Genomic DNA, 16140 nt, shown 5'->3' on the forward strand with positions numbered 1-16140 from the left:
GCTTCAGGGCAGCCGCACCGGGAGGGAGGGCACGCTCTTCCCTCTCAGCACCCCATTATTTGCCTTGAATTGGGCTCATCAATGAAGACACAGTCCTTTCTAACAATGATCTCTGCAAGGTGTATAATCCTTCACACAGGTCTGAGCCCTGTCCCCAAGCTCCTCTTACATGACTTGAGGAATTTGTTTAGATGTTGGTGTTATTGACAGTTGATTTCATAAAAGTTAACCTAGTAAAGCAATGTTGTGGTACCCAATGTTGGTGGTACTTTTTAATACATTTAAAAAAATCAATATAATACATATTCCTATGTTAAAAAATCAGATCGTATTACAGAGACTATAGCAAAAAATAGCAGTGCCCTGATATGCATTGCAATGTGAGCTATTTTTTTTTCTTTAATGGAGGTACTGGGGATTGAACCCAGGACCTTGCACATGCTAAATGTGTGCTCAGCCACTGAGCTATACCCACTGCCAAGGGCTATTTTTTTTTTTTTAAGAAGATGACTGCTTCTGGCTATTCATGTTATTCAGTGGGTTTCTGATAAGAAAACAAAGAACAATTATGCATATGCAAGCTGAAGTTTGGATTAAAGTCAGGGAAGTCACAGTGCCTAGTTCCAGTACCCTTGAGAAATAAAAGCTTCCTGATTTGCTGGTGATCACAAGAGGGTAACATTTTGACCACTAGGGAAAATGAAAAAGCCTAGAAGAGGCAGTCAACAGGTAACCCCAGGATGCACAGTGCCAGATATAAACATCACCAGTATTAAAATTTTTTCCGTTTTGACTGGTTAAGTAAGTCCTACTGCTCCATTCATTCCAGCCTTGGAACCGGGAACATACGTGACAAGCTGTCCCCATCCAGAGAAAAATATTCAGCAGCCCCAGTGGCCTCTGCCCCCCGTCTGTTATGCCACCACCCTAAGAACATGACTTTGACTTATTCACGTTCCTATTCTGTAGACACCCACCATCTTCCCCACAGGACAAAGCCATTTTTGTCACCTCTTACTTACAAATATTTTTCTTAAACCCCCTGGCAAGGTAATATTTTAAGTATTTTAATAAGCAATTATTTGAAGGTATGTCAAAGTAATAATAAATTTATATGTTTAGATTGTCTGATTATAAGGTTAGATTGTGCTGTTTCCAACAAGAGGTGCTTTAACTTCCCTTTCTGCTTAGGGAGAGAGTGTCATCTCACTGAACGTAAGCAGAGCTTACTCCTGGACCCCTCAGTACTTGGAGGGGATTTTAACAATGAGGCCCTTTCAGTGCCAGGATTCATCCAATATTCAATGAGCAAACGTCTTATTGAGCCGCACTGCTGTGCTGGGTGCTGGATTACAGGAGAGAAAAACTTTTCCTGATGACTTGATTCTTCAAGAAATGTGAAGTTACCAAACATTTTTGTGCTTCAGTGTTGTACCAAAAACACTGTCATAAGATGGAAGGAATTTTCTTAGAAAATATCACTCACATGTACGTTTCTAGGAAACATCCTATTTCCCACGGCAGTGTGGGTGTGGATTGGAGGAATAATGAGAGAATCAAAGTTCTGGAGAGAGAAATCTCCCTTGAAATCATAATTTGATCTATTGACTACTTGATCTAGGTTCAGAGTCAAAATATTTAGGCAATACAGTGTGAGAAGCAAAATACTTTCCTGCATCTCCTACTGGAGGGGTTACACTTTCTCCCTTAAAATAGAAAAGTGAAAAGAAAGAAAAGCTCCTTTGTATAGAGAATGATTTGTCACCAGCTTCAGCTCATCTGGAGAAGACGGCACAGGTGGTCTGGTTTGCCTCAGGACTGTGGCTTAATGCCCCGCCCGATTCACCAGAGAAGGTAAATCAGCATCTCATTTCATTTTGGGTTCGCTATTTTCGTAATAGATAGCATTGTCAATAACATTCTTTAGACTGTAGCAGGAAAATGAGATTAGAGATTATTTTTCCTGTGGTTTTACATTCAAGTGAATAAGGCAATGCTTAAAAAATACCTTTGCAAGCTTAATGAAATTTGGGATGGCTTGACTTAAAAAGCTCTCTGGCTGACATCAAGTAAATCATTCCTCTCTCTTTTTTAAGTAAGTATCAAACTAGTATATCAGAAAGGAAAAACTGGGCTGTGCAGTTGGTTATTCTTACACGTGGTCATTTCTTAAAATATTATCACAGGGGATATTTCTGTGTATAATTTGCCTAGGAGGATGGATATTGAAAATGTACTGCAGCACACAGATTTGACCTGTTCTTATGGTTTGCAGTTGGCTCATATAAATATAACCAAGAATGAATGATGATTTTAATAATAGGAAATCTGATTTCCTAACCCCTAGTTTAGCAAATAGATTTATGCAAATCTGGAGACGTTGGCTCCCGCGTGAGAAGCAGATGTCTCTCTGGATTGTGTACAGTACAGATTCCTACTTTCCTTTTTGATCACTTCCTACATTACAGTTTGTAGTTAGAGAGCTTCATTCATTTATAGCGAGCCCGGTGAATGTAACTGGACTGAAGCCTATTGAAGAACAGGCGGTGGTATCTCATCTATATTGGCATCTCTAGCAGGTTCCATCGTGCCCAAGAGGGGGTGGCTAGTCCGTTCGTGGGCACAGCAGTATTTACGTTGTTGGCTTTTTCTGTGCCAGGCTCTGTCATGACTAGTATGAGTACCAGAATGAACCAACAGCCCCAAATCCCTGAGTTTTGTGTGTGTGTGTGTGTGTGTATACGTGTGTATAAGGAGACAGGTAGCAAAGAGATAAATATATAATATATACGGTATGTTTGAAAATAAAGTGCTATGAAGTAAAACACAGCCTAGTAAGGGCATAGGGAGGGTCATGGTATGAGGTTGTAAATATATACAGGTTCGCAGCGACGGCCTCACTGAGACAGAGCTATGGACTGAAGTGTGTCCCCCCAAAATCATATGTTGAAGCCCTAACCCCAAATGTGTCTGTATTTGGAGATAAGCCCTATAAAGTGGTAATTAAGGTTTAATGAGGTCCTAAAAGTGGGGCCTGATACATAGGACTGGTGTCCTTATAAGGAAAGAAGAGAGTGCTTGCTCCCTTCCCCCACCTCCTCCCGCCCCAGCCCCTGGTCCTGTGAGGACACAGCCAGAAGGAGACATCCTCAGGACAGGAGGAGAGGTCTCCCCAGAAACCGAATCAGCCAACACCTTGATCTTGGACTTCCCAGCCTCCCAGCCTGTAAAAATATAAATGTTTGTTGTTTGAACCATTCAGTCCATGGTCCACTGTTGTGGTTTCCTGAGCTGACTAGTCTAGAGGGCCACATTTGGGTAGAGATCTGAAGAAGGCAGGTGGGTGCAGGAGTGGATGATGGAGAGCCTCAGGGTACAGCAAAGGCAGATGTAGTGCCCTGGGTCTCCCTCGGCTGTGGTAGATAATTTACATAAAAGTATCCTAATTCCCAGAATAACCCTCAAAAAAAGGGAGGCTCTCACACAAGGCACAATAATGAAATTCTAGGCCTCCTATTTACCAAGGCTCTTGCACGACTGATGGGATCAGCTACTTCCAAAGGCTCAATTTGAAAAGAAAGTGTAACTTTTGCAGTAAATAATTAAAGTCAATTCTTTTTCCTTTGCCCAAGTTACTAGACTTCTAATAAAACATTGGATTGTTTATTCACCAAGCAAGATATTAAAAGCGTATCATACATCATCTAGTGCCTTGCTAGGTCTCGAGCCACCTCTGAGAGCTAAGAAGGTGGTATGAGTTGCATTTTCAGATCAGGAAAGTAGGAGTCAAACATATTAAGTCACCTGGAAAGGACCCTCTGTCTCCAAAGGCCATGCCCTTTGTAAACTGCGCCGTTCTGGGTGCAGGTCAGAGTTAGCTTCTCTGTCACAGCCCCCTTCTGGTTGTAAGTAGCTGCAAATTTTGAAGAAACTGTTAGCAGGGATATGCTTTTGTCTGGTGGAGCATTTTATTACCCTTTCAATTCAAAACCTCTGAACAATACATACCACTTTCTAACCTGTAATTGACAATTGCACCATCTAAAATGCAGAAGCTTACAAAGAACAAATAAATCAGTTTTTTTTTTTTTTGCCTCTCAGTCAACTCTGTGATGTGTAACAGCATCAGCTCTGAAGTATTCCCTTGCCATCTGTAAAGAGCATGAGGAAGAGACAAACCAGTAACCACACAGTAACTCATTATTGAACCAGGAGGAAACTTCGTCTGCCTACCTGTATGTGCCCCTTTCTGCATTCTAGGCTGACAGCGTCCTAGAGATTAACACAGATCACAGTACTGGAAAGGCTTGTTTGAATTCAGATTTTGATGTTGACAAACAATGTAACCTGGGTTAATTGACTTAACCCATCTGAACCTCTGAGCTTATCCGTAAAGATGGAATTATGGTTACCTGGCAACACTGTTTTGAGGGATAACAGTACATGTAAACTGCTTAGCATAATTGTTGCATGTTATACCCACAATACATGACCTCTGGTATTGGAAGAGATATATGCTTGCCCTCAGCGTCTCCAAAGCCTGCATTTTAGTTGGAAATGGACTCTTGAAAAAAAAATAGTGATACTCCATCGACATCACTCTAACCTTAGAACTTATCATTTCCATTTAATATAGGAAGACACAGAAACATGTGAAATGTAAATGTTTTTCCAAGTTTGTACATTTCCTATTAACAATATGATTGAGGTCCTCTTATTATAGTTTTATTCAGAGTATGAGTGGTTCTGAAACTTCAGTGTGCATTTCAATAGCTCAGGTAGCTGGTTAAAAAATGCAGAAGTCCGGGCCTCAACCCTGCAGTTCTGATTTAGAACCAATCCAAGTAATTCTGATCAGAAAGTTCTGATCAGAAAGCTAAAAAGCCATTTCACTGGGATCTCTCATTATATGAAACATTAATTTGCCACCTAACACTGGAAGGCTGAAAACCATCAGCTACTTAGCCTTCAAAATTAATAACAGTTGTCTAACAAGAGTAAATATTTTTTAAATGCTTTACAAGAAGTAATTGGTTATAAATTGTTCTAGCCAAATGAGGGAATATTATTCAATAACTATAATATTGCAAAAAGATAGTTAATGACATGGGGAAATAATTCACACTATATTAAGTTGAAAAAGAGAATTTAAAAGTGTTGAGTTAAAACAGACATTAGTATTAGTTAAAGAACCCAACAACTATACACTGAGAAAGACAATATAAATAATAGCAAGTGACTATCAACATTTAATTAAGGTTTGGAGATTTTGAGTAATTTTGTTCTTTGTCTTTTCTGAATTCTTCAATATTTCTTCTTTGAATATATAAGACTTCTGTTAGCAGATTTTTAAAGCTATTAAAAGTAATGGCAACTTTAAATTATTAGGAAAAGAACTATGCCCATCTACAAAGTCATCCTGAGTAATGTTAAAATTTTAAACTATATTCATAGAATATCGGGTCATTAGTTTTAATATTTTAAAGCTTTATTTTCTCACAGTTGAATATGCTAGTTTACATTGAAGAAATAGGTTAGATGAATGTTATCTATCTAAAGATATTTTGTTGATGATAATGTTGCCTTTTAGTACTCTAAACAGTAAGAGAGGAGATATAACAACAAGTATATTTTTGCAGTAAATTTATCAAATTTCTGCTGCCACCCAGTGGCTGCCTCATCTGTTTTACTATTGTTCACCCAGCTAAGTGACCAGCAAAGCTGCTCTATGTGTGTTAAGTAAAATCAGCCCGCCTGGAAGAAGCAGTGATTTTCTAGCTCTAAGAATGACCAGTTAAACGACATCAAGTAATAGAATTTTTTTCAAGAGATCAGCACTAAGACATTTTGGATCCACATAACTCATTTGTCAGCAACCTTGTTTGTTCCACAAATTCTTGCATCTCTTGCTGTAACAGAGTCCTTCTCAAGCTAATGTTCCCCGAGTCCCATGCAAGGGACAGGTGCCACACAGCAGCAGTTAACACACAGCAGCAGTTAACACCTGCTCTCTGTATGGGATCCAGTCACTTTTAACTGTCAGAGAAGAGAAAAGCTGAGGCCAAATGACATCTGGACATCTCCGGAGGGCTGTCACCCACAGTTCAGTAGGAGCATAACCAGACAAAACAGGACTGGCAGGTCTCCTAAGAGCTGAAGCAAGGTTGCCAGAGTATGACGTAAATGATAATATATAAAAAGCATGAAGGAAAAAATAAGGAAAAAACAGTATCTGAACAAGATCCAGTTCCAGTGCAAAGAAATTTTAGAACACAAGCCACATCTAGAAAATCAAATGAGAAAAGCAAAGGTCAAATACGTAAATCAGTGTGTAGATAGGTTTGCAAAAGCCTTGGGATAAGAATGGTGAATAAACACCAAAATATTATCATTGGTTACATGACGTGGGTGGAATAAAAGGAGAAAACTACCTTTCTCCCCACTCTACTTTTTTAACTGTTACAGTGAACATACATAACAATAAACGTGATTTTTTGAAAAGTTTTGTGAAATACTTATTGTGAAATGAAGGAAAATACAACAAGCACTGGGCTAGTGACTCCTTCTTGTAGTTCTTCGCGTAGGAAGAGAGAAAGAGCCACCTGAAATCGTCTTCAGGGCTGTAAAAGGGTCCTTTTTCCAAAAAAGTCACGAATGTAGGAAAGAGTGAAGGTTGAGATGCCGCCACACAGAGCAAGATAACTGGGGGGCCCGAGCAGAGCCAGGTCAACACATGTAAAACGGAGACATCCTTTGACTGAAAGGTAACTCCCAAATTTGAAGCCAATGCTTAATCAAGCTTATGAAAGGGCAATGTCAAAAAGTAACCTAGGAGCTAAAGGAAGATGAATAAAAAATCCCTCGTGTGGAGAAACGGCACATTTCAAGTTTGGACTGAGCCACAGTGTCCAGCAGTGGTTGTTCTGAACAGGGCAGACTGGAAAACCCTTCAGTAACTGTGAAAATCATACCCATGCCTGATGCGTATGGGTCATTAATTCTAAAGCAGGGACATGGCTTTGGAGGATCTGGAGGGTAGAGCGTGGATTGGTCAGTTGCAAAGATTTGCATCTCAGAGCCTTATCATTCCTACATAGATCTTTTTTTGGCCTAGGCTGTTATTTTAAGCATAGAGGGATAGGCATGATTTTCACTTGACTCTGTGTGTGTGTGTGTGTGTGTGTGTGTGTGTGTGTGTGTGTGTGTTTGTGTGTGTGTGTCCGTCCGTCCCAAGGTTCTTGTCTCTAAGACACCCTTTTCGGTTTGGCTTGTTCCTGACAGATTTTGACCTTGGACAGCTATGACGTCAAAGACATACGGAGATCTGTTTTTTATTTCAGTCTTCTTGGAGAATTATCTCCTTGAAAATCTAAAAGAGGTAAACTTTTGATTACCTTCAGGTAACCAATTTAGAAACATAGTGAGTTCTGTTGTTAAATTGAGAATATATAAAATGATATACCACGTTTTTGTTTAAATTAAGTTTCTGAACTGTTTGAAAACCAATTAATCAAACTTTATTTTAGTTTCAGAATAGTAACAGTTGATATATGTTTATATTACTGAGGAAACTGCCAATGTTCAGTAAACAAAACAGAAAATACATTAGGGCCAATTAAAGTGTTTGCTTCAATGTCTTTATAAGATTGAATACTTGCTGACGACCTGTATACAGTAGCCTCTCCCACTCACTTCTCTCTCTTCCCCTCACCTGCTTTAGTCTCTTCTGTATAATTATCATTATCAAAGACAAGTCTTGAAGAATGGCTTGGGATAAGAATAAAAGCACAGCGATAAGTTATATAACATAGATATAACATAGATGCTTTTCTTTTTTTTTTTTATCATGAAGTTAGCTCAAATGGGAGATTGGTTCACTTTTTTCTTAAGAAAAGAAAAGAAAGAAGAAGGAAAAAAGGACTATTTTCAAACACAAACTGTCTTTAACCAGTACTGATATCTATTTAGGATACAAACCATATTAACTGTTTCTTGATTTGTATTGTGATGGCCTTAGACATAGTCTCATTTAACTTTATAAACAAACAAATTCAGGTGTTAGCTCATTAAATCTTTGTATCTTCATTGCTTCCACTTTTAGTTCCTATTTGGTAGTTATATATCTTATACTAAATCAGTAATATTAGATAAAGCAAAGTTCCTAAGTTCTTAAGTATTAGTGTGTTAAGAGTGAACTTGGATGCTTGTTGAAAAGGCAGATTCTGGGTATGTACCATCAGAATTGGTCTATCAGGAACAGAAGGCGAGAATCTGTATATGCAGTGGGCAACTCAGGTGATTCTGATACACATAGTCTAGAGATTCAGAGTATGTGATTGTCATCTGCTTTTACTATATTCTGATACGTAGTGTAACTCTAATAACCCCTTTAGAAGTCAAGTTCTGGAGAAAAGTGGATGGTGAAGAAAAGACATTAATATCGACACCTCTGACATGAATGCTTACATTGAGGATGATGGTTTGCCTGATTTGTGAAGAAAGTATATGGGCTGGGACTTTCCAAACATATGACATGAACTCATTTCACAGTTTTACACTTTGGCAAGTGATTTTTTTTTCCTTTCCTTTGCTTTTTTAATTTAGTTTCAGCTCCAGGGTTTCTGTCTCTTCCATTTTACCTTTTTAATTTATTTAACTGTTCACCCCATAGGCTATTTGAGTAGGGGGATAAAAGTTAAGTTTTTGACAAGTTGAAATCCAGTCTGAGTTTTCATGTACCTAATATTATTTTATATTAGACTTTTCATTCAGGAGCATTTCACTTGAAAAGCAGATGTGTCCTGCTGGTTGAAAGTAAAGTCTCTTAGCTTTGACTTATTTTCCAACTTGTAATCAACCCTTATGCTGAATCAACTAGAGTTATGCCTTTATTTATCTATTCTTGTAGAAATAAGAACTATATGTTTCTTGAAAGGAAATTTCCATCATTGAACAAGTATGTGTTATTCTAAATACCTTGTATTATTTTTGTTTAAATACGCATAGAATCATATACTACACATTTTATACGGAGTTAACTTTATTGCAGTTCATTCACAGGATTGATATTATTGTATTCATAACATCGTCCAGATAATTACTGGATTTGCTTAGCTAATCACTAAACAAGATTTTGGGTAATTGTGTAATGCTTACCTTCATAAATACTAATACACAATTTAGCAATTTTAAGTTCTATCTTCTCTACTTTTTCAATGCATGCTGTGGAAATAAGTACTGGTGGTCCGAATTTGAAAAGAGGGCATTTCAGATATTGAATAATTAACTGCTGCATTGTTAAAAACTGAATGTTAAAAAGTGAACAGATTACATTTTTCTCATTCTTTAGATTATAAAATAGTAACAAGCCAGAACAAATTAGATTACAGGTGAGGTCTTTAAGCTTTTGATTCACAATGACCAGAAGACCCCCAGACAAAACTTATAAAAGACTCAGTGATAAAGACTCTTTTGATGTGAATGACTGAGTTCACTTTGCTCTCACATCACTTCTAAGTACCGTGCTTCCCACACTGTAAGAGCCATACAGACATGAACGTGACTCACTGTCTTCACTACCTATCTTGCGTGCTCTTTATCTACACTGTGTCTCTCTCTGTACCATCCTCCTGAAATACATTGCCTGGCTTTCTCAGAGTATCTGAGTCTTACCGCTTCTTGTGTTCAAGTGTGTTTGCCATAAGCATAATGTAGCTGGTTTGAAAGAATGAGTGTGCTTTATTTTTGGTTAACTTCCCCGAGTGCTTTTTATATGTAAAGTGGAAAGAACTTGGACTCTAGAGTCTGAAATCTGTGGTCTGAGCCACAGCTCTGCCGTTAGTAGGTCAGTGATTTTTAATTCTCTGATTCTTCATTGCTTTGGCTGATTTACACACCTTACGTTCAAGAGTGCAAAGAAAATGTATCATCTTTATGTTCTAGCTGAGGACAGCATGAGGAAAATTTAGAAATTAAATTTGGTCAAATCTGCTAGCCTTAGTCTGATCCAGTTATCTAAAAGCAATTTATTTAAGGAAGGCCCTCTTTTTTTTTTTTTTAAATAATTGACTTTATTTTTTTAGAACAATTTTAGGTTCACATAAAAATTGAGGAGATAGTAGAAAGAGTCTGCATATACCTTGTGTTCAGTTTTGCCTGTTATTAACATATCACATCCCTATTGGTGTATTTAGTACAATTAATGAAACAGTATTGATACATGATTACTAACTAAAGCCCCTAGTTTATTCGTATTTCTTTAGTTTTACCCAATGTCTTTTTCTGTTCCAGGATGCCATCTAAGCTATCAGATTATACTTAGTGAGTATGTCCTCTTAGGGTCCTGTTGGCTGTGACAGTTTTTCCTGAACTTCTCTAGTTTGAGGAGTACTGCTAAGGTATTTTATAAAACTCCCCTCTGCAGAAATTTCTCTTATGTATTTTTCATGATTGGACTGGAGACATGAGTTTTGGGGAGGGAGCACAGAATCAAAGTGCTGTTTTCATTATGCAATATCAAGAATTTGTACTATCAACATGATTCTCCACTGCTGATGTCAACCTTGACCACGTGGTTGAGGTGGTGTCTTGTTGGGTTTCTCTACATCAGCATTACTCAACTTTCCCCCCACCTTCCACACTGTCCTCTTCGAAAAGAGGTCACTATGCACATGGTACACTAAAGGAATCTCCTTCTGTGTTAGTTTCCTATATTAATTTCTTGTTATACAAATTAACACAGACTGGGTAGCTTATAACAATAGAAATTTATTCTCTCATAGTTCTAGAGGCCAGAAGTCTGAAATCAAGGTGTCACCAGGGTCACACTTCCACAGAAAGCTCTAGGGGAGAATCGTTATTTTTGTATCTTCAAGTTCCAGCCATTCCTTGGCTTGTGGTAGCATCATACTAATATCTGTCACAGTCTTCACAGGGGCTTCTTCTGTCTTCTGTCTTGTCCTCCTCTTCTAAGGACATTTGTCATTGGATTTAGGCCCCACAGGAGTAACCCAGGATGATCTCATCTTGACATCCTTAACATAATTAACCTCTACCTTTTTTTTTTTTTTAATGGAGATACTGGGGATTGAACCCAGGACCTTGTGCATGCTGAGCACGTGCTCTAACCACTGAGCTGTACCCTCCCTGCAAGTTACCATTTAAGTATTTCTACAGTTATGGCTCCAGCAGCTCCTGCTTCAGATAAGCAGATCTAGACTATGCTTCTCTGTGTTCACCTGCCTCTGCAGACTTCCGGGCAGTGATTTGCCCTGTGATGTCAGTTCTCTCATGGTTCCAAGAAAAAGCATTGATTTTTAGTTTGCTCAGCATTTGGTTGTCGTTGTTGTCGTAAGGATGGGAGTGACATCTCCCAGGTTCTTTACATGTCAGAGCTGAATTCAGAAGTCCAGCAATATCCTCCTTTAAGTAACTGTCTCCGTTTTAGACTTCCCTTCTCCTTCCTGTGTTCTTCCCTAAGACGGCTTCTGGGCATCGGGGAGGAGAGACATAGGTGATCTTATCCTGGAGGGGTAGAAGGGCGCCCTTACATATGTCCCTAGTTTCTTGTCTGCCTTTTGTGACTTCTTGGGCCTTCCCGGAGGTGTTGCTTGCATCCCTGGTTACTGCTGGCTCAGCAGGTTATCAGCAGCTGAGGTCTGCGGTAGTGAGTCAGTGACCTTTTCTCTCCCAGCTGGGCTCTGAGAGTCACCTCTGCTGACCCAGCCCCAGCCTGACCTCGCTGAAACTGCAGATCTCCGCAGTGACAGCACTGCGGCCTGTTAATCTGCATCAGACCATCCCTCATGTGGCTCCTCGGCAGGGCAGGGACCAAACTGAGCGGCAAGTCTCTCTCTGAGTCCCAAATAGTCAGAGAACTAAAAGCCTCTCTGCATTTGTCTTTGCCCATATCCTCTCTAACGATGCTTTTTCTGGAATTTTAACTCAAAGGGAGGGAGGTGGTGACAATCTTGTGTCTCCATCAGCCTCTCATTTTATCTCCTTTTTTGTCTTAGGAGCCACTCAGGGCCAAGAAGGATGGGCATCTCCCCTTAATCATTCTCTTTCTCCAGGCTCCACTCTATGACCACAGTGTGCCATTTATCTTTCTTCCCAGTGTGCCATTTATCCCTTTTCTATTTTGGAAATTATAATGGTAGAAACACCATGTAGAAACATAACTCAGTGGAGAGAATAAAACACATTGGTTTAATATTCTCAGTGGATTCTCATCTTTACAGCTATAAAGTAGGCACATTGATATCTATATAAAGCCTCTCTTAAAGATTAGTGTAATGTGTTTGCAAACTATTTGGAAAATTCTAATTATTACATAAATATGGGATTTTATGATTTGATACTCAAAGGATAATCACTATCATATAAAATAATACTAATACTATAATTCAGGGGTATATATTATGTGTGTTTGGGTACTGAATGGGAACCTTTCAGCAAAGCAGTAGCCACCATCTGGATTCCTAAACTGGCTACTTGAATTAAGAAGGAAAAAGACAGTAACAAATGTTAGAGATTTGTTTCAATAATGTTTCAGCCTATTACTCACCATAAAGTTCCATGTTTTCTGTCAAAGCATTAAAAATAGATAACTTCTGTGGTAATTTTTTTTTCCTTTTCGAGAAGTATGCCTTGGACATCTTTGGGGGCAACTCAAAATAAGGAGGAGAGAGAACAGAGATTCCAAACAGGAAACTCATAGCCAACTACCCAGAATTTGTTTCTTACTCCCAAAGTAATCAAAGGAACGGTAAGCTGTTTGGGGAATGATGTGAATCTCCCATCTGGTTCAGCTAGACTGAAGAATTAGACTCCCTTTAACAACAAAACACACAAAAGAACAAATTCCTCAGGACCAAAGCGGTAACAGACATTTCAGTGCAATTTTACTGTGTTCCCATCATAAGCAAGGCCTTGGGGCAGGCCGTGGAGATAAACGCTTAGGTGAGAATGGCTAGTGTACTCCAGATCTTGTAGTTTAGATGGGAAGATGGCATTGGAACAGAAATTTCAAAATAATGTGACAGATACCCTGACATAGGTAGCTATGGAAGTCCAGAGAATCATCATGCAGGTCAGAGTCGGGGTTGAAAAGTGGCTCTTGCAAGAAATAATGCTAAATCTGCATCTTAAATATTGAGTAGGTCTTATCCAGGCAAAGAGAATGGAGATAAACATGCCAAGCAAAGGAATAATAGAAAGATACATAAGAGTTTGGCGCAGACAGGAAATTTTAAGAAATTTATTATTCCTGGAGCATGAAGTGTAAGTGGAGAATAGCGGGGGGAGAGGCTGGAAAGGGATTTGGGAGCCAGGTCGTGGAGGGACCCTGGGGCCGCACTGGAGTCTGGGCTTTACCCCGTGGGTGAGATTAAGTCAGGGAGGGCTTTTCAGCAGGGTTGAGACATGGTTGGTTTTATGTGTTGGATGAACCACTCTGACGTCACTGTAGAGAAGAAGGAGAATGAGACACTGGGCAGAGGCATTCATGAACTATCACAGTAGCTCAGGAAAGAGATGATGAGAACCTTCTCTCTAACAGCAGAGATAATGGGGTTAGATCTGGGAGATGGGTCGGAGCTAGAATAAACAGCATTTGGGAGCTCAGTGAACACGTGTGTGTAGTGGGGAGGGAATGAATAAATGAATGAGGGGACAGATGAGACTAGGATAACCTTTAGTTTTCAGTATTGAGTGCAAAACGGCACTGATATCTAAGTTAACCTGACAAAGGAGGAGAATCCATTTAGGTGAATGGTGTGAAATTCAATTTGATACATATTGACTTGGGAGGCATCAAAATTGTAATTGTAGTAGGCAATTGAATCAATGATTCTGAAGCTTTGGGAAATGGCTATTCCTTTTCCTAAATATTAGCATTATCATCAGCTTATAAATAATTACATTAGAATGAATGCAAATGTTCCAGGATAGTGTGTAAAGGGGAGAAACCAATGGCCTGAGCACATAACTCTGGGAAACTCCTATATGAATAGTGCGCGATGCACAAGCACTCCCAAAATTCACTAAGAAGTGATGGTTTGAGTGAAAAAGGAGCAAGAAGAAATGTCATAGAAAGCGAGTGTCAGCAGTGTCATATGCAGCTAAAAGTACCAGTAAAAGTCAGGACCTAAAGATGGCCTGTGTATTTGGAATCATGGAGTTAAGATTTTCCAAAAAGCATTTGGTGACTGAATGAGTACAAAATAAAATTCTGTAATAATTCAAGGTATTTTTTAAAGAGCCAGAGGCCACAACATAGCAGTTGAGGAGTGAATTAAAAGTGAGAAATTGAACAAGTTCTTACTGTAGAGCCAAGGGAACTACATTCAATATCTTGTATAACCTATAATGAAAAAGAATATATATGTATATATATATATATATATATAACTGAATCACTATGCTGTACACCAGAAACTAACAGAACATTATAAATCAACTAGACTTCAATTTTAAAAAGTGAGAAATTGAATACAGCAAATACAGACAAAACCTTCCAGAAAATTGAGGAAAATGGGAAGACAGGACCAATAGAAAAAGAGTGATGCAAATTTAAGAGGGTTTTGTTTTGTTTCAGTTCACTTTCTTTCTTATTTTTAAATAGAAGAGACTTTAGCATGTTTATGGGTTGAATTTCCTTCCATCTGGGGGAGAGACCTTGAACCTCCAGGGAAGCGAGGATGTACTGGAGGGACAAAGAACTGGAGAAAGTGGTGTGGGAGCCAGTTGAAGATACTGGACCTTGAAGGGACAAGATCAGAGAGAAAGTAGTCAGGATGGCTGCAAATACAGAAGCTGAGCTGGAGAGAAGTCAGTCCATGCACCCTTGGAGAAAACACTGTCTGCTAAGAGTGAGGGAGATGGGCGTTGAATGCAAATGTAAATTTTTCTTGACTCTAGGTAAGGATTGCCTATTAAACTGTTTAATTACAGGTGCTTATTGAGTCAATGCTTCAGAGTGCCGAGGCTTTGTGTTCTCAAAGATACTCAGGATGAAAGCCTTTTATCTAGACTGTCAGGCAGAAATAGAAAAACAAGCAGTCATAATATTGACTTTCTTTCTGATTAACCTGCCCGTACCATTTTAGGGAGAGTAAGAAAAAAAATCCCATGATGCTGGAGAGGTCCTTTTGTCTGTCACCCTCTGGGTTGTGTTGTAGCACGTTTGCCTCCCTGTCTCTCCCACCAGAGGCAGCATGGGGAGAACCCGAGCTTTGGAGCCACAGGGACTGGTTTACACCTTACCCTTTCCATTCAGAAGCTGAATGTCTTTGGGCAAATTACTTCATGCCCCTGAACCTCAGTGTCCTAGTTTATAAAATACATATAGCTCACAAACCTTCGGCATGGGTTTGGTGTAAGACACAAATGCTGTAAATATTGACCAGTGCTTGGAATTCACCAGGGCTGCCAGTCTCAGTTCTTTTCCTGGGCTGTGAACCCCTAAAGGGCAGGGGGTGTCTTAGTCCTGGATTCCCGGTTCTTAGCACAGTCCTGGATAAACACACACACCACACACATACACACGCACACACACATAGTAAATGTCAATTGATTGGTTGAATGAACAAATAAATTAACTAAGGAAGTTCTGCATCTGATAATATTTTGTAATTAAAAAAATCTTTTTTTCTTGAATTTTTTGAATTTATTAATTGAAGAGTAGTCAATTTACAATGTTATGTTAATTTCAGGTGTACAGCATTACAATTCAGTTATACATACATATATATATATATCTTCCTTTTCATATTCTTTTTCAATATAGGTTATTACAATATATTGAATGTAGTTCCCTGTGCTATACAGTATGAATTTATTGTTTATCTTTTTGGGGGAGGTAATTAGGTTTATTTACTTATTTATCTTAATGGAGGTACTGGGGATTGAACCCAGGACCTCATGCCTGCTAAGCCCTCACTCTACGACTGAGCTATACCCTCCCTTGACCTTACTGTTTACCTTAATGAGAACAGTACGCACTGATTTGTTTGACTGTCTCTAAGCAGAGGCTTTTCGGGATCCTGCCCTCCCCTCATGCCAAACACAATGATAGATGATAACTTTTCATTTTTCAAAAATAGATGGTAATTTTTTTTTGCTAAGGTTGCCTTTGACACC

This window comes from Camelus bactrianus, chromosome 24, assembly GCF_048773025.1.
Source record: "Camelus bactrianus isolate YW-2024 breed Bactrian camel chromosome 24, ASM4877302v1, whole genome shotgun sequence".
Lineage (NCBI taxonomy): Eukaryota > Metazoa > Chordata > Mammalia > Artiodactyla > Camelidae > Camelus > Camelus bactrianus.